The sequence below is a fragment of the Acinonyx jubatus genome, chromosome E4 (genome assembly GCF_027475565.1).
Source record: "Acinonyx jubatus isolate Ajub_Pintada_27869175 chromosome E4, VMU_Ajub_asm_v1.0, whole genome shotgun sequence".
Taxonomy (NCBI): domain Eukaryota; kingdom Metazoa; phylum Chordata; class Mammalia; order Carnivora; family Felidae; genus Acinonyx; species Acinonyx jubatus.
Window position 1 is genome coordinate 30,969,284 of NC_069395.1, and position 26,491 is coordinate 30,995,774.

Consider the following 26,491-nt stretch of genomic DNA (forward strand, 5'->3'; position numbering starts at 1 on the left):
AGGGAGGCCATGGGACACTACACTCTGACCGGGGAATCGGCACGAAACTTGTGAGGCACTCAGAAGCAGTGGCCACATTTCTTTTTTGGTCCTAGAGACTCAGGTGCACGGGGCTACTTCCAAAGAGATTTCAAGTGTCACGAATGGTAGCCCCTGCCATTCTGCTCTCACCTCTCATTTTTGTGGGAATGACACTCTGGTGTAGGATTCCAAGCACCTATGATAACAGCTACCATGTGCTCCCCCAGAAAGGCCCTCTCTTTCTGTTTACTCAGGTCGTGGTCTCTAGTGAGCCTGTCAGTATGAATATTGTTCTTTGTCAGCCGCCTCTGAAATGCTGACTGTGACATACATGTAGTCTTAGATTGTGTCCTTTGGTTTACTACTGTGTCTTTTTGCCCCCAATGCAGCCACTTTCAAGAGTTTTGACTAAACTGTCATCGCTTTCATATGGTTAAGCATTCTGATGCTAGAGTGGCATCCTACCTCTACTGACACCTCTATGGTTCCAATTGCTGAGAAAGTAAATGAGAAGGGAGACTTTTACTTAGCTCTTAGCTTTCATGGGTTTTCTCAATGGAGAGAAATGCTCCCTCTAAATTATGAGGAACACCCAAGAAAAGAATAAAGAAATCATCATACGGTAACAGGGCAGGCATCATACTCTATCTTGGTTCTTTGTATGTCTAAAAGTAGTAAAGGACTAAGAGGTTTGTAACAGCAGTACACATCAGTTCTGAAAAATAGCAAAGCCTGTGGTAAAACTTAAAAAAAAAGAAAAGAAAATTGTTAAAGCGATTTGTTTTGGGTCAAATTTACATAATCTAATAGAGCAAAAGAAGGCATAATACAGGTGTTTGCCATCAAAAGTTTTCATTTGTATTCGCTGGACTTATCCTAAAATAGGTACAGGTTATGATTTCACCTCAGAGAAAATGAAGTGTCAACACAACTAATTGAAGATATTGAGTTAAGGCTTTTTTTAAGAGAAAAATAAGAATACGTCACATTGGGCCCTATTACACACACAGTTCTGAGTCAAAATTAAAAAAGAACAGGGATTATCATAATAGCAGTATGACATATAGGTAAATATATGCTGGTAGTGCTTTGTTTCCTGCAGAGGACAGGGATTTTGTTTGTCTCAAACAATGCTTGCATAGTTCAGATTCTCGAGGCACTCAATAAATAGTACCCTTCTTTCCTGCTCAAGTTTTGAAATAAAAAAAGTAAGACAGATGGAGAGAGGATATCACCTTTATTACTGCTGCAGCTAATCATTTTGAAAAAAAAATATGGCTTATACCTTTGAGCATGCGGGCTGAACATTATGGCATGAAGGTCATCCAAGAGTATATACATTCTGCAGGCAGACCAGTTCTTCAGGGAGAGAAACAGAGAGAACAAAAGACAGACAGAAACACACACACACACGCACACGCACACACACACAGATGCATGTATGCTGGCTCACATACCCAGTTTGTCCTTCCAAACTTTCCAATTAACTGCCTGTCGGAGTAGAATGAATAAGAGTGAAGAGTATTACGCAGGTGTGCCGGTAGAGTCACTGCCCACAGAAAATGAAGAGCAAGAGAAGGAACCTTTCCCCATAAAGATATACACAAAAGAAATAAAAGGAAGTAGAATATCCAGAAAAAAATAATAAAGTATAGCTTTAGAGTAAAAAAAAATCCCATCTTCAATGATCTAAATTAATATTCTTTTTTATTTAAAATTTTTTTTAATGTTTATTTATTTTTGAGAGAGAGAGAGTGTGTGAGTGGGGGAAGAGCAGAAAGAGAGGGAGACAGAGCATCGGAAGCAGGCTCCAGGCTCTGAGCTGTCAGCACAGACCCCGATGCGGTGCTCGAACTCACGAACTGTGAGATCATGACCTGAGCTGAAGTCGGACAGTTAACGACGGAGCCACCCAGTGCCCCTAAATTAATATTCTTAAAAACAGCTAACAAATAACATGTGTGTGTGTGTGTGTGTGTGTGTGTGTGTGTGTGTGTGTATAGAGAGAGAGAGAGAGTCAAAAGGAAAAAAATTCTCCATAAGGAAGAGTTGTGACCAAAGGTTGAAGTGATGGCCAAAAATCTCCTTTTAGAGCTGTAGGTAAAGAGCCCGTGGAGATTTGCATCAGAGGCATATTCCCTTTATTTTCCCCAGGACTAAGATATAGGGTTCCAAACTGTAAAGGGCAGAGTAAATTGATCCTTCGCCCAAGGCCACCTGAAGAAAATTGCTTCTCAACCTTCTGTCCACCTTTCTACCAACCATTCAACTCTGGTTTCACTATCAAATTAAACATGCTTTTAAATAAAGGATTCCATTCAACGTTTCTACAAAGGCTTCTACTAAAATCACCTCACTATCCTAATAATTAAAATAAGAGGGCATTGCAAATATCTGGAAAAAAGTATTTTGGCATATGAAAAATTTTGTTGCCTGAGATTCGTGTTTGATAAAAATTCTTCCACGAATACTTAAAATTGTAATCACAGGAAGAGAACTTCTCTAACCAAGTCATTTCACCGTGCAGAATGAATTAATTTTTGCAGATACTGGAACCATTTTGCTCAAAATATTGATGGCGGCATGGAATTCTCTCATTTTTCTCCCTCACTGTCTTCTGTTCTCAGCCTTTCCACTGATATCAACTCTTTGCCTCCTGGAGCAGCTAACAGCAGGATGTGGCATGCAAGAGAAATAACCTTCACAGTTGCTGCCTTTCAGCACAGACGTTCTAGAGATGTAATAGTGACTCTCAGAATAGCCGGTCTTGAATGTTGGAATAATTCTAGTAGAAAAGTGAAGCCAACGCGTCCAACTGATCTCTACTGACCTAGTTCTAAAATTATTCCAAGAGGGAATCTGTGACAGGATTTGCCAAGGAGTTATACAGCAAAACCTACCTGAAGAGGCTAACTGGTGTTTAGATAGCTATTTTTTCTAATTTTTTTAACATTTATTTATTTTTGAGAGTCACACACAGAGCACAAGCACAGGAGGGGCAGAGAGAGGGAGACACAGAATCCGAAGCAGGCCCCAGGCTCCGAGCTGTCAGCACAGAGCCTGCCAGGAGGCTCAAACCCACGAACTGTGAGATCATGACCTGAGCTGAAGTGAGCCACCCAGACGCCCCTAGATAGCTATTTTTAAGACATCCAACCTTTCTGTATCAGTCGTGTTCTCCATACAAACAACCAGTAGTGTGCATCAGCACATGCGCGTGCGTGCGTGTGTGTGCGGGAAAGAGAAAGACTGACTTTAAGGAATTGCTCATGCAATTGAGAAGGGTAACAAGTCCAAACTCTGTAATACAGTCTAACAGGCTGGAGACCAAGAGAGGAGTCGCAATTTCAGTCTGAAGGCAGTCTGCTACCTAATTCCCACAAAACACCTTGGGTTTACAGAGGCATTTATTCAATAGGTACATGTGGAGTTCTTTATTCTGGAAGTCCCATGTAGCTCTTATGTAAACACCTGGCTCATTCACGCAACCATGAAGCACTTGCTATGCATCAGGTAATCAGGGGTCACTCAGTCTTTCCAGGATTATGAACAGAGAGTATGGCAGGATCAAATCTGCATTTTGGAAGAATAACTCAGGCATCAGTTCAGATGAGGTAACATCATATTTGCCAAAAATAAAATAATGATCCAAACATGAACTATAACTTGTGTTTGTCCCAGTTTATTCTCTAAACAAAATACTAAAAACACACAGCCGTTTATTTTCCTCTTTATTGTGTCCTCATTTACACATTTGGAGCACATGCTGAAGTCAGTGTAGGTAATTTCAGGCTAGATATAATTTTATTCTTGGAAGTATAAAAAGCAAATGCAGCCCACGTAAGGAAGGACTCTAGCTTGTTAATCCTAAGAGCATGTGCCTGGCTACTAAAGGGGCTGATGGTACCTTGGGCTTCCCAATGCCCGTGTAACTGCTCTGCCTTGCTCAATATCCACTTTGTACAGGAACATTGACAGTTTGCATTTGAAATTGATGCTATATAAAGTGTAAGATGCTTTCAGATGTGGAAAGTGCACAATGCTGACATTCTAACTGGAAGTAATATTCTCTTCCTTTGCCACTTGTTTGCTAGTAATGCGATGGAACATGAAAGTTATACTGAAATTACAAATCGTTTGTTCTCACTAGAAATACAAAAATGGAAGAACGGTATTACCCTAAGTCCTCCCAGCAAGTTTGCCATATTTGTATTCATTGGGTATACAAAACAGGAAAACAACCTCCATGTGCCTATGAAAGCATGCATCTTGCCACATAAGCAAATACCTGATCACTTACGATGTAACCTAATATATGTGGCACATTTCCTAATGGCTTGAAAATTTATATTATTTTTTCTTTTTTTTTCTTCAAGTGCTCAAAGCTAAATATGAGTACATTACCTGTGATAATGTATCATTATTGCGTACAGAATTCTCTAATCTACTGTGATCATTGAAAATTTATTTTTGCTTCAAAATATAAAACTAGGAAAAACAATGGAGATGTTTTAGTTTTTTAAATGAATATTTTCAAGTGTATACACAAGTGCATTTAAATTTAGGCCTTACTGTATATTGGAGTTAGTATATTTTTATACAGAGAACTTAAGTGTATAAACAGTCATAGTCCAAGATTTCCCATTATTATGGGAAGCTATTGTTTTCTTTTCCATATACCTCCCTAGTTTGCTTATGCTATTTCCTCCTATTGAAATGATTTTTCCCCGCTCTTCTCTGAATGTCCAAATGTGGCCCAACTCAAATGCCACCTTCTCCAATACGTCTCCCTATCTATCACTGCTGGACTTAATCTCTTCTTTAAACTCTAATAACCTTTCAGCTCTATCCCTTTCAGGGCACTTAACACTTTGTTTCTTGTGTTATTGTCTTTCATCCTTAGAAGACCAATCCTTGAAGGCAGGATCTCAATCACTCAGCAGAGTGCTCTTAATCTAGTAGGTGCAAAGTGAATATTTGTTGAAATACTGAATGGGTGGGTAAAGGACTTAGAAAAACTCCTGCGGAAATCTGAGAATTGGTTCTAAGAATGAAATAGCTCTAGCAATTTTAAGAGTACTAAATTTTCTCTGTCTAAATTGTAATAATCAAATAGTTGCAATTTCTGTATAAGCTGAATATAAAAACCTTAGAAATTGAGGGAATCAGGTAGGAGTTGTATCATTTTATCATATAGATTGCATTTAATTCTCATGACTACAAATCTGTGATCAGTAATGGCCAGCATGGAACACAATGGTGACTTCTACAGATTTTAATGAGAGTATACCCTAAGTGTTAATCATTAAAAAGTACAGATAAAGAACTCATCAAAGAATGAACCTTGAGAAATCAGTGAATCACATAAACAGACATACTACTGCAAGATTAGAAGAGGTGACTGGGGTGTGCAAAAATAGATGTAATCTGAAGAGATTTTTATGGCTTATATACCTCTAAAACTGATTGCTAGTCATTAGTTCTGTTATTCCATATGTATTACGCACCTATATTTTAAGTACGACACTCCTTTAGTTACTGAAAAGACAACGATAAGCAAACAAATTCTCTGCTTACAGTAAATACATGTATAAAATCAGTAAGGTGATAGGCAATGAGTGTGGTATGAAATTTTATATAAAGCTCTCAGGGAAGACCTCTATGATAAGATCATATTTGAGCTAAGGTTTGAATAAAAATGTAGTGGGAGCAATATGAATATTCAAAGAAAGCTTTTGAGACCAGGCCACAGCAAGTGCAAATGCCCTGGGGAAGGAATGTGCATAAGGTGCTTGAGGAAGAGTAAGGTGACCATTAGAGTTAAAACAGAGTGAACAAGGGAACAGTGGCAGGAGATAATGTGAAGGTATGGGGTGGGGGAGATTTTGCAGAGCCCTTGCAAGACATGGTTAAGCTTTGGACTCTTATTCTGAGCAGTGGACTTAATGTGATTTGGCTCTAGACTTAAAAGGTCCACTATGATTTCTGGGTGAAGAGCATGTTAGGCTAGGTTGGTGGTGATGTGTAAGGATAAAGGATGGAGACCAGTCAGGACATTATGGTGACAATCCAGGCAAGAGATGCAGGTGTCTTGTATGAGGACGGTAGCAGTGGGGTGGTGAGGAATGGCTGGATTCTGGATATATTTTAAGATAGCACCAAGGTCAAATTATTCATTCAGATTTTTACTAAGTAGAATTCTACCAGATGTTGATTAAAGAAAAGTCCCTTTTCTAAGAGACCCCATGATATCGTATTTATCATGGCAATTATTTTCCCACTTACTCTTTGGGGGGGCTCATCTGTTAGGATGAATCCCACTTCTCAAAGATTCCTGGTGACATGCTTTGTGTCAGAAGTGAAGCCAGATCCCAGATCCCAGAGCTCCAAAGCTACTGTTCTTTCCACTTTTCACATTTTCCCAGGTTTTTTCTGCATAACCAGGAAGAGTTTTGAGCTAAAAGGTCATATGTAAAATATTTTTGGCATTAAGAAAAATTCTGAATATTAACTACATGGTTAGTTTCATAAAAAATCATGAGCATTTTATGGGGCGCCTGGGTGGCTCAGTTAGTTGAGCGTCTGGCTTCAGCTCAGGTCATGATCTCACAGCTTGTGAGTTCCAGCCCCATGTCAGGCTCTGTGCTGACAGCTCGGAGCCTGGAGCCCACTTCAGAGTCTGTGCCTCCCTCTCTCTCTGCCCCAACCCACTCACATTCTGTCTCTGTCTCTCTCAAAAATAAATAAACATTAAAAAATTTTTTTAAAAAAGTAATGAGCATTTTATTTTCAAAAGATTGTTGTAGTGATTTTTTTAAATTAATTTATTTATTTTGAGAGGAGGGGAGGGGCAGAGAGAAGGAGAGACAGGATCCCAAGCAGGCTCCGTGCTGCCAGTGCAGAGCCAGATAGGGGGTTCAAACTCACAAACCGTGAGATCATGACCTGAGCAGAGATCAAGATGGGATGCTTAACCAACTGAGCCACCCAGGGGCTCCTGTATGATTTTTTTTATCAACGTTTTGAATTTGATAGGCCTCAAACAATAATGCAATAATTCATATTTGAGTGATTTTTAACTCTATGTGGAAGAATGCTGACATTTGATTAGTGATATTTTCTTTGTTGCCTTGTTTTTAAATATGTGTGTTTAAAAATTAAATGTTATTAAAAGCAGGCCTGAAGATACCATTTAACAAACTATTTTTAAACGTAAAAATTTAAGTTTCCCTCTATTGACTAATTCATAATTAGTCAATATTGACATATTGACTATGGACATAATTCTTTATTGTGAAATGTTAGCCAAAGACCTGTCTATTTTAATTCTAAAAAATTTCTCAATCATCTATTCATTTATTTTAAAATATTAACTAATCAGCTAACAGGTTTTATTGTAATGGTAGTACATTTTACTGGACCATTAAGGGTCTACCCAGTTCGTTTTTTCCTGTTCTTGAATAAGGATTGAAGCAATTAAGACTCTTGAAGAGTCTTAGTTGCTATTATATTTAGACTGCTAAAGCATGATGCAAATGTCCGTATTTTAATCAGGAAATATGGACATTGACATTAAAAAATCTTCCCCCTCACATTCTTATGAGTCATTTTTCCTCTATAAGAATCCTTTCTGCATATTTCTACTAGACCCACACCTGACTCAAATAAACTCTCAGCCTCTTGAGTCAAGCATTCATTTCTCTCTCTTCCCCATCTCATTCCTCTGAAAATTCAAAGAGAATTTAATGCATTGTGCATCTACAGATGGTCCCTAAAATGCTTGCCATCCAGGCTAGAAGATAGGAAGAATAACAGAGAATTGGACACAGCCCTTGCTTTCTGAAGACTTGACTCCTAAGTAATTGTTTTAAATGATCTGAGGAAAATCCCGCCATTAGCCTTGAGAAGCTAAATAATATCTGGTGACTCCTACCAGTTGTTTCTTCTTAAAGAGGGCAAAAAGGCATTTTGTTCAGTATCCAAAGAGAATTTTTATTTGGAGAATTCTCCAAAGAGAATTTTTAACCTCTTTCTGTCCCATCAAAGATAAGTTTCATCATCTCTCTTAAGATAGTTTCCCTTTGGATTCCTCTTTTTATTTTTTTTTCCTCAATGATTGTGCTAATTAATCTTTGACCATAGGAGAATTTGCAGATGTGAGTATAGAAGATGTGGAGCATAATAAATAGGAAACATCAACCATCTTCTACCAGGGCTACTCATTCCATGCATATTTACTGGACTGAGAATATATTAAAATACAGAAAGGAACAGTGTTTAAACATGTATAGTCACCAAGGGCATTCAAGATGGCACTCTATATTTGTTATGTAGAGTATTGTTGGGTCCAAGGATGCTTCCAATGCCAATCTTTCATGTTCCCATACAGATGTTAAGAGGAACAAGTGATTTTTCCTGTCTTAGGAGATGCTATAATGGATGCATGTAGATTCACTATAAGTAGGATAGAATAATTTATTCTCTTAGAGCCACTGATGCTCAACTCTATCTTTCTAAAAATTGGTTTGATTGAAAGCCAGGCGTGCTTAAACCCTGATTGCATATTTTAGATGTTTTCAAAAGATTATGTAAGAGTAGAAATTGGAGTGTATTATCCTCTGTGTCTTCTATTTAACGTTCTGTTCTGTTTTCAATGAGCATACTAAGTATGATGAAAGAGTATAATGAAATAGCTATTTGGTAGTTTTGTTAGGTTCCAGGGCCCAAAATTTTCTAATCCCATTAACAAAAAAATACATTGCCCCTCAAAACCACAAATATCTCAAATATTTCAGTTTCTGAAACTAATAATTAGCATTAGGAATATTTTCTCATAGAGCCTTACAACATAACCAAATAATTCTTCTTGAAATTATACATGGAAATGCAGTAACAAAATATAAAAAATAAAGAAGTTTTCTTTTCATACTGTATTGACAATAAATTTCATAATCTACATGTTAACTTTGTAAGAGCTAATTATTAAAAAAAATATTGCTGCATTATGTATAATTAACACTGTACGCTATGCTGAAAGAAAAATAAATTTTGAATGGTTTTGCTTCAGAAGCATTGTTGAAAGAAGAATTTTTATTTTCTGAAATTGTAATTTAAACTCGTGTAGCAAGTTTGGCTTGATCACTATATGCGGCCATGGAATTTACAAGAGAAAGTGCAAGGCATACCAGAAAGAAAAGAAAATCTGTGGTTTTCCTATTCAATACACCCCTTTCCTAGATGTGCAAACGGCTGTTGGTTCTATTCCCATCCTGTGAAATGTGGACCACAAGGAAGGAATCCGGGCTGCCAAATAAAAGGGCACGCCCCCTGTTTATATGAGCAATAAATACTTATTTAGGGAATGAAAAAAAAAAAAACAGAAACAAGCAGAGCTGATTTGTGTCCCATTCTCTGTGCACAATTTGACATGCCTATTCATCACTCTTCAATAAAAGTGAGCTGAAAACTTCAGGGATATTGTATCCCATGCAGAATAGAAATGTAGAATTGAACAGCATCGGTCCCCAAAAGTTGTGCACACATTGTTCCAGTTTCCTTTCGTGGAGAATTTATGTACCATGTTTTTAAAGTTTCAATAAACCTTTTATTTGGAAGCAAATAAAATGTAACAAAATTCGTGATGCATCCTTAGGTTTTCTAAGCAATCTTTAAGTAAATCACAGCCTCTTAAAACGTCAGGAATTCTCTTTAAGCAATGTCATTCAAATTTTTCATTTACATTTAAAAACTGCAAATTATACTTTAAAGTTATTTTTACTCTTAAATTCCCACAGATTTTGTAAAGCAGAACTAGATCAGCTTCCGAATATATTTTGGATGCAACATATTGCACCTGTTAAGCTACCAAGACAAACTTTATGCTTTTGCTTTCTAAAATTAAAACTTATACACATAATTGCCCTTCTAGCAAAGCAAATTTGGTTTTCTTTGAAGGAGTACTACACAAAACTGGTAGGAAAAGAAAATGAAAGAAGAATAATATTAATTAATGGCAGTAATAGTTCACCACTTGCCCTGATTGTAAGGCAAAAAATAGAAAGGGTGATGGTTATATCTTAGACATGTTCCGTTGTTCATTACAGAAGAATCAGCATTCCTGGTATTTATAGACCACGTACATGTCCAGTCCTGATCTATATTTATACTTCAAATAAAATTTTAATTGTTACTCCAACGTAAGTGCCACCAAAACCACCATTTATTCATGCTTGGGTATTTAAAAACTGGTCTTCAATCTCAATAGTTTCTGCTGCTAGCACATTATTAACCAAATAACATGTTTTCCATCAATAGGTTTGGTATATTGCAGGTTGCATTGTTTAGAAAGATGACAATAACAGGAAATATATTGAAATGTGCTAAGTCAAGCACACAAAAATGCAAGACAAAAAGAGCTCCAGAAACCTGGTTGAAGTTTGGAAGAATCTCCTCGTTTTGAGAAGTGTGGAATAGTTTTTAGAGTTTTGTTTGATGATAACAATGAAGCTCAAGGGGGAGCAGGGTGGGGGGTATTGAAACTGCTACATTCCCTGCTAGAGAATTGGACCAATACCCCAACTGTTTCCTAGCTCTTCAGTCAATGGTGTAAATGGGAATTGCCCACCTTGCACCTGACAGTCATAGCAGAAATTTCCAGCTTATATTGGGAATTTGCTAGGTGCTGGGTAGACCACAGGGGCTACTAAAGATGTTAGAAGGCAAGAGTCATCATGCAGTCAAGAAATAATTTTGCCGGCTTCCATTCATATCCAAGTTTTACCTATTTGGAACACCCTTTGGAGAAAATTTACAAAGGGCTAAGTATATAAATACACACGTACATAAATAAAAATAAAAAAGGGAAAGGCAGAAGTCAGGTGATAGATTTTCGGTGTTTCCTGGGGCAGTTTCCTAAAACACAAATGAAAACTAGAAAACAGTGCCATCAAACAAGAAGCCATCAAACCTAGATTTATGTGATGGACAAACAGAAGAGTGAAATTCATATGCTGTACACAAGCCACTTGAACCCAAAGGTGTCACCATTAGAAAATTTACACAAGTCTAACTTTGCTTTATCTGTTTTAGCTCTTGGATCAAAATATTGTTCCAAGCCCAATGTAATACTGAGATTCATGTCCATTATATTTTTTTCTTTCCAGACTGCATTTTTAGGAAACGAAATTGTAGTTAGTACTTTCCTACATAAGCAAGATGATTTACTGACTCTGTGGCAATTATGTGCAGAGCTCATTGCTATTCTCTTGATAAATGCACCGAAATTTCCCCATCAGGTTCATCTAAAAACCAGTACATCGCACTCTGATGGAGTCAAAGGAAAGAGGGGAGGTATCCTTGCCAGGCATTGGTGACCCTATTCAACCCACCTGAGAAATAAGTGTAACCAGATCTTGAGTGGCTCTGGGATCATTTCATTGAACAATGTAACTCATATCATCTATATCATCTTTAGGAAGAACCATTTCCAAGAACAACTTTAAATACTCTGACATGAGCGCATACAATAATGAGTCTGCCTGTGAAGACAAATATTTTTAAGTGTATCTTCATTGCTTCCATATAAATTTATGGTTAATAATTAATAGATTTTAGCTTATACTTAAAGTCTTTCAAGAAAATCCTTTACCTAAGAATTTTGGAAAAATATTTTCTGTATTTCAAAGCATCAATTTGCAAATGGCATAATCCTAGGACTAAACCTGCTGGGCTTTACTTTTCTTTAAGGATCTAACAAAAGAGAAGTGTGATGACAGTTCTTGTAATTTAGGATTTATTAATTTATGTTTTTCTTACAAAAATTATTCTGAATAACTGCCATATTCTTCATAATCAATGTGTGTAGTTCATCCCCTACTTCAAAAAAATCCAAATAAGTATGCTTTAAATTTAATCATTTAAAATTATACACACTTTTCTTGCTCTTCTACAAACTTATTACATTTTACAGCTTAGAAAATATTTTACTTGCACTTTCAATTAACAAAGATTTATCCTTATATTTTTCCAATTCATTTTTTGTTTAAAGATATTCATTTTGTGGGTTTCAAAATCCACAATGACTAAAAGATTCTGGAGATAAAGTGGGTCACATTTACTTTTCCTTATCCACACATATATATAATATGAAAATTCACATTTATTTTTAATTAGACTTAACTCTGCTTTAAATTTATATTTATTGCAGATTTTGCTAGTTCAGTTACATGTATGTATATTACACATGGACAAGTACCACTGCCCCTAGTACCCAGAATACATTCTATTCTCATTGCTCTAGTGTTCAGATGTGACTTACTAGGAGCTCACCAGGAAAACACATAGCTCTGGCTGTGTAACACAGTTTAGATTTCTCCTTATTACACTAGAATCATCAAAATACATCCTTTAATTTGCAATGTAGTTCATCATAAAACAAAAACATTTCCTCTCTTTTGCCATAATTTTTTATTTCCCTATTCATCCTCTAAAACCAGAAATAAACATTTGATAAAGCTTCATTTTGCACTTAGCAGTTCTTGGATGGATAATTACCTTTAAAATGTAGTAAGACAGTGTCGCTTAAAGGATTGCCATTTATACCTAAAAATTAACTGCAAATTAAGTGGCTACTGATGTAAAAAAAAAAAAAGAGTTAAACAAACAAGTTCAAATCGAATTCAGTGTTTCTAAGAAGCAGGGAAACCACATATCACATCAATTTGCTGCTTCCGAGGTCAGTACTAAGATCAGAGAGCCCCACTGTATGATACAATTGGAAGATAAAGACACATTACTTCCCAGGGAAGCTTTGTCTGAAGCTTTAGCACAAGTGGGTCAAGTTCCCAGTGATCCTTTGCGCCTGTCTAATTAATGACTGTTGCATTTAGTTTGCCTGAGACTTTATGATTATATACCCCCTCCCACTCCAAATAAAACAATCTTACACACACCAAAATTATCCTATTAAGTGTTCTCATTTCCAGAGTTTGCAGTAAGAATAGGCTTTAAAAATCTCATAATAATGGTAAAAAAAAAAAAGATTGTCCTCCTTCATATTTGTTTGATTGTCTAGAAATTCTGTTTTCCAGAAATAAGGCTTTTCTGCCTAAATGTTAAGCACACAAATATCCTGAGATCACTTCAAATACTAACCAGTGGGAGAAAGGATTACACTCTACAAGCGTGTGTTTGAATGGTCAGAAATTGACTTGAAATGTAAAATTAATGATCATTTACTCTGGAGTTTTATGTGAGTATTGCATAAGTCCGTGGTAATGGAGCCACTGTGGTGTAACCGTACAATGATGCATTGTTTCATTTCCCACGTTTCTGTGTATATGTTACTGTTTTCAGTTTCATTTGTCAGCAAATGTCTGTTTACCCCGCTTCCTGTTATTAATTATGGGAAACAGGTTTTCTTGAAATATATTAGAGACTCTTTTAACTCTTGTCCAGACACTTCCAAGGCAAGATATTGATGATTCCTTTAATGTCTGTACAAAGCCGGAAACTGAGTTAAAATACATTGTTGTCTCACATAGCTTACAACTTCTTATCTCTCCCAGAAAAAAAAAAAAAAGGACAAAAATAATAAACAAATCACAGCAGCTTCTATTCCTAAGACTAGACACTGAGATAACAGAGTTGGATACTTTCTTCATTGGCCACAACAATTAATTAACATTTCACACTGTGAATTCTGAACTCAACCCACAAAAATGTTTCAATGATCAACTCATAGTCAAGTGCTAAAACACAATAAGATATATTCTAACGTAAGTGAATCCATAAAGAGACAAAAATACTGATCATATTATTGGTGTATTACAAAGCTTTTTATGTAGAAACATATGGTCAGTCCATCTAGCTCTGTGTCTTTGAAATAGGAGCAAATATACTTGCATGCATTAAAATCATAAAGGAGCCAAAACATCTGGAAGTTTTAGAAGAAAAGCAAAATAGTTATGGGAGGAAAGTCCAGATTAAAAAATGCAGATGTTTAATTGGGCTGTCAGTTATGTTACGAGGAAATAAGGGCAGAAATAACCAGAAGCCACTGGTGGAAAATTAAAATAGTTTCATGAGCCATTGCCAAGCTAAAAGCAATGAAATCGGTAACATAATATGGACAGGGGCTTTCTAAACTGAGATCTGAAAATGTTACCATGTGCAATTTTGTAAATTAGCCATCTCCCCAAAAAAATCTTTTTCATTAAAGCACAATAAAAGTTTTTCAGACTCTCCTTTCTCTCTTCAGTCATTAACATCGGGCAGTTATTTGGAGTTTGGCTTTCATCAATGACAAGCTCTCCCCCCACACTCCTCACCCCGTTTGTGAGACCCTCTAATACTGCTGAGTGGCCAGAAATTACAGATGCAAGAAAAGCTGACAAATGACTGCCAGGCCCCTCCCCCAGTGCCTCGATAGTCAAAGCCCCTGCCAGAACATGCCTGAAAGCAGTAAACGGAGAGACAAAGACACAAAGATTCCATTTTCTCAGTGAAAATAGATTTCATGTGTAAAACACTAGTGAGAAAAAATTGAAAGCTGACACATATGTGCAATTTTAGAGAGGCAGGGCTGAATATTTCAAGAAGATTGAAATTGCATTTGATTGCATCAAAGCCTAACAAATGTTGTTTAACCTAAAAGTCTTTTCAGTCTGTAAAAAGACATTCAGTGGCAAGATATTTTATTTTTTTAAGCACATGGTTAAAAAAGAAAAAAGAATCTTGAGCTCAGTAGAGAGATGTTGATTACATACTACTGTTGCATAAAGAATTAACACTGGCTCACATCACTGGGTCTACAAAATAAAGGGGGAAAGTTAAAAAAAAAAACCTATTGAATCAAAGGGTTCAGAAAGATAATATTAAATCCTTATGAGTATGTTTCCTATAAAAAGAATCCCCTCCCAGCAGCCCCAGGGTATCATTACTGGAGAGGCAGCGAGTGGTTTATTAGAGATTCAAACCTTGGCATCTGAGCCTTGCCAAGCATGCAAGTTTTAGCTTGTGAGCCCAGGGCCCTTGGCTTACACAGTCCCTTCTGGCATCTAACAGTGAGGGCCGTCTGGTTGGTCTCCACACGCCAGGCAGTGTGTGGGTGCAGGGGCTCAGCCTGGGAGACAAAGGAAGATCATCACTTGCTATGGAAGGTCATGCTTTGTGTTTTTCTTCCTACCTAGATTCATACAGGCCAGGGTAACATTTAGGGATGAAAAGAGAAATATGTGAAAAAGGAAGAAATAACAAAATGAATCAGGGAATCCACCCATAACGTATCTTCAAGTGACATTATAAATAAATACACAGAGAAAGAGGGGAAGAGAGAGAGAGACAGAAAGAGAAAGAGAGAAATGGAGAGAAAGAGAGGTCAAAGGTTTGATTTAAAATAATCTTTTCAGGGGCGCCTGGGTGGCTGGGTCGGTTAAGCGCCAACTTCTGCTCAGGTCATGTTCTTGCACTCCGTGAGGAGCATGGAGCCTGTTTCAGATTCTGTGTCTCCCTCTCTCCCTCTCTCTGCTCCTTCCCTGCTCATGCTCTCTCTCTCTCTTTCTTTCCCTCTCTCTCTCTCTCTCCTCTTTCTCTCTCTCTTTCAAAAGTACAATAAACATCTAAAATTAAAAAAAAATAATAATCTTTTCAGGGCTGCTTGGGTGGTTCAGTCGGTTAAGTGTCCGACTTCAATTCAAGTCATGATCTCCTGGTTTGTGGGTTCAAGCTCCACGCCGGGCTCTGTGCTGACAGTTCCGAGCCTGGAGCCTGTTTTGGATTCTGTGTCTCCATCTTTCTCTACCCCTCCTCTGTTTGCTCTCTGTGTCTCTCAAAAATAAATAAACATGAAAAAAATTGAAAACAAATCTTTTCATGCAAGGAAGGGATTTCTCCCACCTGCCTTCTTAGATTTTTAACTTTGGTTTGTGTTTGTAAATCTTTAACTTCATATACCATGCAAAGCAAATTCAGTATATGAAAAGTGACTGAGGTCATTTTTGTTTATTTTTTAAAAGTTTGTATTGAAGTATAATTGATATACAATATTCTGTTAGGTTCAGGTGTACATCATAGTCATTTGCTATGTTTAGTTACTGTCACCATAGAAAGTTATTACAATGTTATTGACTATATTCCCGATGCTGTACATTATATACCCATGACTTACTTATTTTGTAACTGTAAATTTGTGTCTCTTAATCCCCTTCACTTATTTTGCAAACCTCCTAAACACTCCTCACTCTGGTACCCAATAGCTTATTTCCTGCAGCAGTGAGTCTATTTCTGTTTTTTTTATTTGTTTTGTTTTTTTAGATTCACACATACGTGAAATCATACAGTATTTGTCTTTCTCTACCTGACTTATTTCACTTTGCATAATACCCTGAAGGTCCATCCATGTTGTCACAGATGGCAAGATTCCATTCTTTTTATGGCTGAGTAATATTTTATTGTACGTATACACCACATCTTCTTTATCTGTTCATTTATGGATGGACACAAGTTGCTTCGATATTTTGGCTATTGTAAATAATGTTGAAAGGAAGAAAGAGGTACATATATATATATTTTAATTGGTGCTTTTATTTTCTTAGATTCTTACTCAGAAATGGAATTGCTGGATCATATGGTATATATGTTTTTTAATTTTTTGACGAATCTCCGTGCTGTTGACCAGCGTGGCTCTACCAATTTACATTTTCACCAACAGTGTATGAGGGTTTCCTTTTCTCCACATCCTCACCAACACTTGTTATTTTTTGTCTTCTTGATGATAGCCATTCTGACAGGTGTGAGGTGATGTCTCATTGTGGCTTTGATTTGCATTTCCCTGGTAATTAGTGATGTTGAGCATCTTTTTGTGTGTCTGCTGGGTATCTGTATGTCTTCTTTGGAATAATGTTCTGTTTAGGTCCTCTGCCCTTTTTAAAATCAGGTTGTGGGAGGTTTATATTAAGCTGTGTACATTCTTTATAATTTTGAATATTAACCTCTTATCAGATGTATGATTTGCAAATATCTTCTTCCAATCAGCAGGTTGCTCTTTTGTTTTGTTGTTGGTTTCCTTAGCTGTGTAAAAAATGTTTTAGTTTGATGTCATCCCATTGGTTTATTTTAGCTTTTTTTTTTTTGCCCTTGTCTGAGGAGACTGGTTGCCCCCAAATATTTCTAAGACCGATGTCCAAGAGCTCACTGCTTACGTTTTCTTCTCTCTCAAATTGGGCCTGCTTGCAATCCTGACCCAATCCATTCAATAGCATGCTGTCCTTCATTGATAGACTCAATGTTTGCCGAATAGTTGGAATGTACTTAATATGTGTTGAAAGTGTTAGACCATTAACAGGTTAAAATGTAGTTAATACCAGCTGTCAAGGGTTATAGACCAAAGAAGTGTGCTGGGAATATTTTAATTAAAAAAAATTACAATAAAGTTTTTAAAAATTGAGGACACATTTTGTACTCTGCCACTCCCTTTGAAGCCCCTATAGTTCTTAAATCCCTTTCATCAATAAGAATATCAGAGAGAGAGAGAGAGAGGGAGAGAGAGAGAGAGAGAGAGAGAGAGAGGAAACTAATTACTTCATAGTCTCGTAAGAGACGGCTGGGGGGAAATGAGGATATTAGGTAATTCCTATGACCACTAAAATGCTTTGCACAAACTCTTTATTCCCACAATATTCATATCAGGATGCATTCTAGCTATCCTTTCCCATCAAATGAAAATACTAGGCAGCATTTTGAACAAGATATTTATAACATTAATAAAACTGATATTTCAATTAGGATATTAAAAATAATCTAAGAGTTAAAAGTGTTCACCTATTTGCCATCAAAAAGGAGTGGAATATATATTTGGGAGTTTGGGAGCATAATTTATTATGCATATTCAACCCTCTGTAATTTTAGTGAGTTTCTGAGTCTCAGTTTCCCTGTGTATAATATGAGGAATTTTGTCAGTCATAGGAAATTGGGGATTAATCTTCTAAGCCGGCGTTGGCTCCAAAGTGCTAACATGCAGTGTGCTCACTGGGACGGGAGTACAAACCTTTTACTGTGTTTTTATTTATTTGTTGCTGTTTATTTTTGAGAGAGAGAGCGAGAGCGAGAGAGTGAGAGCTTGTGCATATGAGCAGGGGGAGGGGAAGAGAGAGGGGGAGAAAGAGAATCTCAAAACAAGCTCCACATTGAGTATGGAGCCCTACGTGGGGCTTGAACCCACCAACTGTGAGATCGTGACCTGAGCTGAAATCAAGAATAGGGCACCTAGGGGCACCTGGGTGGCTCATTCAGTTGGGCATCAGACTTTGGCTCAGGTCATGATCTCACAGCTTGTGTGTTCCAGCCCGTGTCTGTGCTGGAAGCTGGGAGCCTGGAGCCTGCTTCAGATTCTGTGTCTCCTTCTCTCTCTGCCCCGCCCCCACTCGCACTCTATCTCTCCCTCAAGAATAAGTAAACATTAAAAATAAAAAAAAATAAAAAAAAAAAAGAATAGGGCACTTAACCTACTGAACCACCCAGGCACCCACTGCTGTATTTCAATTTTTAAGGTTTAATATGAAGAGAAACCTCATGTCATTAATAGAGATAGGAAGCCCCCGGTGAATTCAGTAAAATAAATCAGGCAAAAACTATGTAATTACCACACCACAGACCGGTTAATTGATGTCTTGGTACACATTTCAGAATGTTTCTGTAACTTGGAATCTGATACTCTGTGATTTCAAATTTCTTGAAGTACATGTCACATATTTACATTAACTTTCTCCCCCCGGTAGTCATTTTTCTGCTAAGTGGATATGCACAGAGTAGCTGAGTGAGCCAAAATGAATCAGCATAAGATCCAAAACTCTGAACAGAAAGAACTAGTTATCTTAGGCCCCGCCCCTCCCTGCCAAGCCCACCGCCTCAGAAGACTTGGGAATAGCAGCGGAGGATGTGCGAAGTGGTTCAATACACGTCCTAGCGGTCCCAGCCCAGGACAGTGTCATCCACACCTCTTAAGTTGTGCTTCCTCAGTCCCCAGCGCATGACCTCAGGTGCCGATGAACCCAGAAGAAAATTATGAAAATGAAGCATGTTGTTATATGGAGGATATTGGGGAAACTATTGATAATCTTTTAACAGAAATCTATTCTTGAAGACAGAATATGTATGTCTAACCTGAAAAGGTCAACAAACTTATTAATTCTAAACAGTGTTTCCCAGAATAATTTTTTAACCAAATAACAGGATTCCCTAATTCAGTAGTAAAAAGGAAAATAATACAAGTTCTTGTCCTCATTTAACCTAATTGAAAGGGAGAACACCACTTTGCTTCGTCACATTCAGTATCTTCCTTTCGGAACATTCAACTGCTATCATAGACTAGAATAATGATATAAAATAGCATTATATTATTTAGACAAATTAGTCTCTTTAGAGAAATTAGATGATGAAAATAAAGCAAAGATATTTAATATGTCTGGGAATAAAATCTAGATTATCTATCAATTGTACTAATAGTAGGTAATATTATAAAAATCTTTTGAAACATGGAGAATACATCCAAAGGAAAATGAATCCTTATACTTAATTAGCATATTGAAGGTAGCCAAAAGTGTTTGTTTTATATTTTCAGGGGTTTCTGGTTTTTACTTGACATTTTATGGGGAAACCCAGACAATGTTTTCTAGGGCCAAATTAGTAGCCTTAGAAAAGAAAAAAAAAAAAAACTTAGGCTATGAAAAGTTGGTAGATCTCTGTGGATTGTTGGATTGGAAAACATCCCCATAAGAGGATAAAAATCAATTTTAGCTAATTTGCTTAGCATGGCTTGAGTTTCACATAATATTTCTTTTTGTTTTGTACAGGGATCTTGGCAAAATTAGCAACAAATCCATAAAGGAAACTGAAAGCAATTGGATCTCCATCTTCAGTGGAGTCCCACAAAAGTTGGAGAAATACGTTGTCTCCAAAGAGGATACAGCTGTACCCTAAAATTAGGACATAATTAAGGTATGAAATTTCTTTTAGTTCATTTCTTTAGTTTGGTTGCAATGCTTTGTTCTTTCCATTACAGATAATTTTTTCTTTTTTTTTTCCCCCAGTCTCTCTCTCTCTTCCTTTTCTTCCTCTCATTAGCAAATGTCTTTTATAATTGATCTTGTTTACTGTCCTTTCATCAAATATATGCCACATCACTCAGGCGAGCCATCTGACAGGGCACCTAAATACACATTAAAAAGTACTGGGAGCCATGCGTCACTTTGTCTCATCGGGGCAGTTATAATAAGCATCTTGATGCCACTGAAGGCAATGCTGTATTCAGATAATAGCCTTCATTTTTACCCTTTTTAAATATAAAAGTAAACCTTGAAGCATTTGAAGGACCTAACTAAACAACACACATGTGGAAACAGACCAGGGAGCCTTTGAAAAAAAAATCTCTATGTAAAATCTGTAAAGAATCTTAGCAGTTTTTCAAAAAGACCTCCAGATACATGATGCCTGTGAATAAGACACATGACCACCTTAATTATGAGAATCATTATTGTAGGCCCTCTGGGCCATTTTTGCTCCCAGCAGGATTTTTCTTTCCTCATCCAGAGTTTCCGGGGATGTCTACTATTCTCTGTGTGTAAAGCACATTTAAGTGGTCCCACAAAGCTGCACTAATTAAACACACACACACACACACACACAAACACACACACACACCAATAACAACCAAAAAAAAATACAAAACACTTTGTCAAGTGGTCAGACAGACTGGAACTAGAGGATTATAGGTAAGAGGGATAAAATGAAGGGTTGAAAGCCATAATTTCTATTTTTGTGGTGGTAACCGCATCAGCTGTTGGAGTCAGGCAGTTTAAAGATATGGCTACTTAAGCATAGAGTCTGGGAAGAATGCCCTTCAAAATGTAACAGTAAATCAGGCCTTCAGTGGTAAAGATGCAGTAAATGTTGGGGATTCCTTGCTGGATCCCTTTTCCAGTTGTCCCGGCTTCTTTCCTCATTCCCACACCCGTGTCTCCCACTTCCCATTTGATTCCATGCCTATCTTTGACAATTCCATCTATTACTTTCTTTCTCATATATAAATATATATATATGTATGTATTTATATGTATTTGTATTTTATATTTATATGTATTTATACATATTTATATTATTTATATGTATATATATTTATATGCATTTATATTTTTTATTTATATATTTATATATGTTTTTAAGCCTTCTATTTTAATCTTAGTTGCTTGGCCTTTAACTACCAATCCCATTCTCTGTGCTGCTAGAAACAGAGAACATGTTATAAAAGGAGACACTGCATCTCAAAGGGTTCCTTCATTTGGCCAGAGACTAGTTCATTCTTGAACATGATGTGGCTTTAGATTTTCAGAAAAAGCCCCTTCCTTGGGGTGGTTTTGAAGAACATGTAGGTACATATGGGTGTCAGGCAATCAAATTTGTAGATGCAGTAATTTGAAGAATGAATTATTATAGTGACAGGATCGCCCATAAAATGATAAGAAATATAGAGGTCTTTCTAGCTTACATAATACTGACTATGATCTTGAGAGTTTCATTCCATAATTTGGCTTTATTCTTATTTTTATTGGAATTAACAGAATCAGAGAGTTGGTAGAAAGCATAGAAATTTTGTAATACAGCTCTCATATTGAAATGAAGAAAATGAAGCCCAGAAAATAATCTGTTCTAAGTCATTCTGTTTGTCTATAAATGTCATTGGTTTAATTTTAGTTTTGCATATATTTAGACAAAGAAAATATTTTCCCAGAAACTGGTTACAAATCTTTGAGATGAGATATAACCATTAAAATACATATGCAGTAAAATAAAACTATCATTCAGTAGTCGATAACATAAATTGAAATTGCCTGGGGATATTATAAAACTTACTTTCATTGTTAATATATTATCTGACTTCTATGTATGTATAATATGTAAGCCAGCTCAAATTATCTATATAAATGAACATTATTTTTGTATACAAATATAATCCCCTTTTGACATTTTTATGTTCTGATTATATATTACTCACAGTTTTGTAATTTTAACCAGAAAAAAAAAAAAAAAGGATTGCCCAGAAGAAAAGAAGGTAAGTTATTTCATAAGTTGGGTTGGAACTTCAGAAGTTCTTTTTCCATTACTAACATTGTGTTCTTAAAAAAATAAGACAAATTCTCATTTTTTCACTTGTAAGTATTCCTATAAGAAGTGGCAGAAGTGGGGGTGAGGAGGAAATCCACTGTAGACAGTTAGACCTTATTATTAGAAGCAGTTGGTGGTATCCTGTAGAAAAAATAGTATATTCTTGAAGACATAACTACTTAATGTTTAAAAAAACCCTAAGGTATCATGCATACAAAAAACATTTATAAAACAAAGCTTTTAAATTTTTAATTATACCCCTAAGCTGACTTTCTAGTTCTTTAGGATATCAAGGCATAAAAAAGAAAGACAGAAAGAAAGACAGACAGACAGAAAGAAAGAAAGAAAGAAAGAAAGAAAAGAAAGAAAAAAGAAAGAAAGAAAGAAAGAAAGAAAGAAAGAAAGAAAGAAAGAAAGAAAGAAAGAAAAAGAAAGAAAGATTTACTCAGATTAGTGTTGGAAACATCACATAGAAATATGTGTGGTGATGTTACTGGAAATGAGTATTTTTGTAAAGTAAACAAGTAGACTGTCTGAGCTTTAAAAAGCCTGCCACGCTGCCTTAAGGTTAAAAATGCAAGTCTAGATATATCTAAGAAATTGTACTGTTTAACTTTTTAGTTCTAAGTATGTTTTGATGCAAATAATTAAAAGATGCTTATGTCTTCAGTTAAAAATGAACATTTTGCTGAAGTGGTAATACTTAGGTTGTTTTCAGTTTCCATAATTAAATGCTACTTGCTACTTATTTAGGGCGTATGTTTCAGTCCCAGAACACCGAGGACAGATCTAAGTGACATCAAATTTTAAAAAAAAAGTTACACAAAAATTTTGTGGTAGCTTTCAGGTTTAATTTTAACTTGTGTTTTAGGGACTTCAGACTTAGTTAAACAGCATCATGATCTGTATTGTCTCTATGATTGTCATACTTGAAGTGAGGATATATAAAATATGGAGCACTATAGTATAATGAATGCAAACTTACGGAAATATTGCATTCTCTTAGCCAAAAAAGTGGGGGAAATCAGAACAAATGAGGATGAACGTGATTAATTTTCCTAGTTCTTTCATAAACTCATCTGTAATTGGGTTTGATATATCTTGTCTTAATGGTGTATGAAGAAACCCACGGCTGACATCAGAGTTTGTAGGTATGTGGTATGTGTATTCTTAACAAAGATATCTATGATCAAACACTGCAAAGATCATTAGGCTTGACATAAAACTACCTCTTCTAGAATCTTCAGGGACAAGGAAATTCAGCTGTGTGTCATGCCCCCCTTGCGTAGATAGTGGCAACGGATCTAACTCAATGAAAATTCAAATCAGAATGCATGAAAACACAATATTCCCAATCTGCTATTTATATTGCCAGATAAATTACATATGCACAACAGTTTTCCATTGTTAATTTTTATGTTGCACAATTATACTAAATTTTGAATGGCATCTTTAGCAAAAGAAGCCAAGAAACATCCTTCGGCTAACAAAGGAAAAAGCCATCACATATGCTGGAGGGAACTTCTTCAGAACTATTGTAGGGGTTGCTGAACTACACAGTGAAAGATGTTTATGAATCAAAAATATATTTCATTTAGAAACTGAGCTGTGCTTTAGTATTTATCAGCTCCATAAAACACTTGATTTATAGTGCTCAGTCATAAAAGAAATGTAGAAAGAGAAGAAATGTAAATGAAAATCTTGTTAGAAGCGGTATTTATAAGATTGTGAAGTGACTGCTCGTTTTTTCAAGTTGAAGTCCCATTTTAAGTAAATAACATTTTTAGGACAAGAATTGGTTAACAAAATTGAACATTCACACAAGGCAATGTGCCATATAACTCAAAACACCAGTGCCAAAATGTTAGCTTGTAAGAGGGGATTCAGTGCTGGTCTATAATAATTAGCCATGGTTTCTCCACCGAGAAGAAAAGCTCTCTTCAGATCTTAAGGGCTAGTGTGGATGTGGACATTTTAAGTATAAGAAAAGGAAATTTAATTCATGCTCCATAGTTATACGGCTATGATGGAAGGCTTTGATTTCTCAAGTGGGTATCATGGAAATGATAATAACTATGATGAAATTATATTGTCTAAATAGGACTTAATTTCTTTCTAGGCCAGGGTTCCTCAACAGAGGCACTACTGATGTTTTGAACCAGATAATTCTTTGGCATGGGGGATTGTACATTGTAGCATTTTTAATCAGCATCCTTGGCCTCTACTCACCAGATGCTAGTAGCATCCCTCTCTCACCACAATATTACTAGGCATTGCCCTTGGTTGAGAACCACATGTCTAGGCATTTCTTATTTCTTCTCTTATCTCGATGGAAAATGAGTTATGTTGGTTTTGTATTATTTTTAATAGACATTTTCTGTAGAGAACTCTTATGTACTAAGTGAAGAAGCAGTCTATAATGAAATGTTTCTGCAGGATATAAAAATGTAGGAATCTCAATGGTACATTCATTGCTTGAAACATTAATTTAAAAAAAATTTGGTAATGTTTCCTCATTTTTGAGAGAGAGAGAGAGAGAGAGAGAGAGAGAGAACCAGCTGGGGAGAGGCAGAGAGAGAGGGAGACACAGAATCCAAAGCAGGCTCCAGGCTCTGAGCTGTCAGCACAGAGCCTGATATGGGCTCAAACTCACAAAGTGTGAGATCATGACTTGAGGCAAAGTGGGACGTTTAACCAACTGAACCACCCAGGTGCCCCTGAAATATTAAATATCATATGAAAAATACATGAATTTGAATGGATATTGAATGTGAGCTCATACTTCGTGCCATAGCTGAAAACTTGCGATGTAAGCCATGTAAATTAATAAAAAATATGTTTGCCTTTGATTGGACATGAAAATTAATTCTGTGTATTATAGTTAAATATAGCAATACATTTCCAGAGGAGAATCATCATCTAAATGGACTGATAATCATGTATCTAAAATGTGAATCATCAATTATTTTTTTAACTAACAGCAATGAGATGGTATAGAAGTTATTAACTTGATATGTCTTTGGTATTTGAGGGGTTTTGGTGGAAATACATCAATAGAAGAGGAAAAAAATAACCTGCATGGAAGTCTAAGAAGCACTTCCTCAAAAAGAAATATTCAGGAAGCAAGGAATCATGTTTTAGTCCATAGGAAAAAAATATGTTGATGGTATTGATCCATTGGTCTTCTGAAAACTGTGGAAGTCATTAAACCACTAAGTCTTAGCTTGGTTTAGCTTTAACAAAAAGCCACATGAATGATTTCAATACATTAAATGACATTTTATTTAGCTTTTGTATACAATGATAAATGTATTATGAGTGTGTGTGGCCTCTCCCGTGAGTTCTTGAAAAAACTGGGATGATTTGCCCTTCCTTCTTAATGGCACTCATGAACTTTTTCAAAAGCTCTTTAAGATCACTGACCTAAAGACCTTATAATAGATGATGTGGAGGCATTAAAATTTAAATATACCAATACTTACTTTTTATTACATTTTTCAGACTTGAGATTTAAAAAAATCTCTGGATCTATGGAAGATAAAATAACAAGTTTGCCTTTTACAGACCTTGAGTTCTACACTAAGAATAGATATGGGCTGAGTTCCTTTCTAGTATGAATTGGATTATCACTGAACATATAGCCATGAATCTATAATGCCAAGAGTTAGACACAAAACTTGGAAGGGCTTATAGCTCCAACTTGTAGTAATGAAATTAGAAGATACAGTTATGCTTATAGCTTTTTTTTTCTTTATGAAAATCTCAGAGTAATGATGCTTTATTTCTGTATGTGCCATTTCCCTGGTAACATATAAGAGGAAAAGTGGATATGAGGACTTAGCATTGCTAGTGAATTTTAAAAGTAATAAAGCATTTTTATAAAAAAAATGTAGAAATTGAAAATACAATTTCCTTTACCAGTGCACTATGTCACCATTTCTTGCAATTTAATTACTAAAGAATGATTTTGATGATCACACATTTTCTAGGTCAAGAGTTCCAAAACTTTTACTATATCAGAACTACTTGGAAGGTGTGTTAAAATATAGTTTGCTGAGTTTCCTGCCCAGGATTTCTGATTGAATCGTTGAGGCCTGAGAACCTGGTAATTTCTTGCAGATAATCCAGGTAATCCAGGACCAAAAAGGCCCACTGCTCCAGAGACATGTATAATTTCAAATATAGTTTCTTAGTGTTACTTGATGCCTTCCTCTTTATGGAAAATTGAAAAGGTTGCAAAATATAAATACATTAAAAGAGTTGTATAAATTTTAGTTTATTCATTTGCAATAGACCAAATTAGCTTTGTCACGGG

At 36.1% G+C, this 26,491-nt stretch overlaps 1 long non-coding RNA gene across 1 annotated transcript in view; it reads left to right on the plus strand.

Moving 5' to 3' along the window:
• LOC113603870 (uncharacterized) overlaps nt 1-20,710 on the plus strand; it is a 39,197-nt gene extending 18,487 nt beyond the window's left edge. Inside the window, exon 2 of the long non-coding RNA XR_003425635.2 lies at nt 19,869-20,710. This is a non-coding gene — a long non-coding RNA (uncharacterized LOC113603870). The remainder of the gene's footprint in view (nt 1-19,868) is intronic.
• The last annotated feature ends 5,781 nt before the right edge of the window (nt 20,711-26,491 follow it).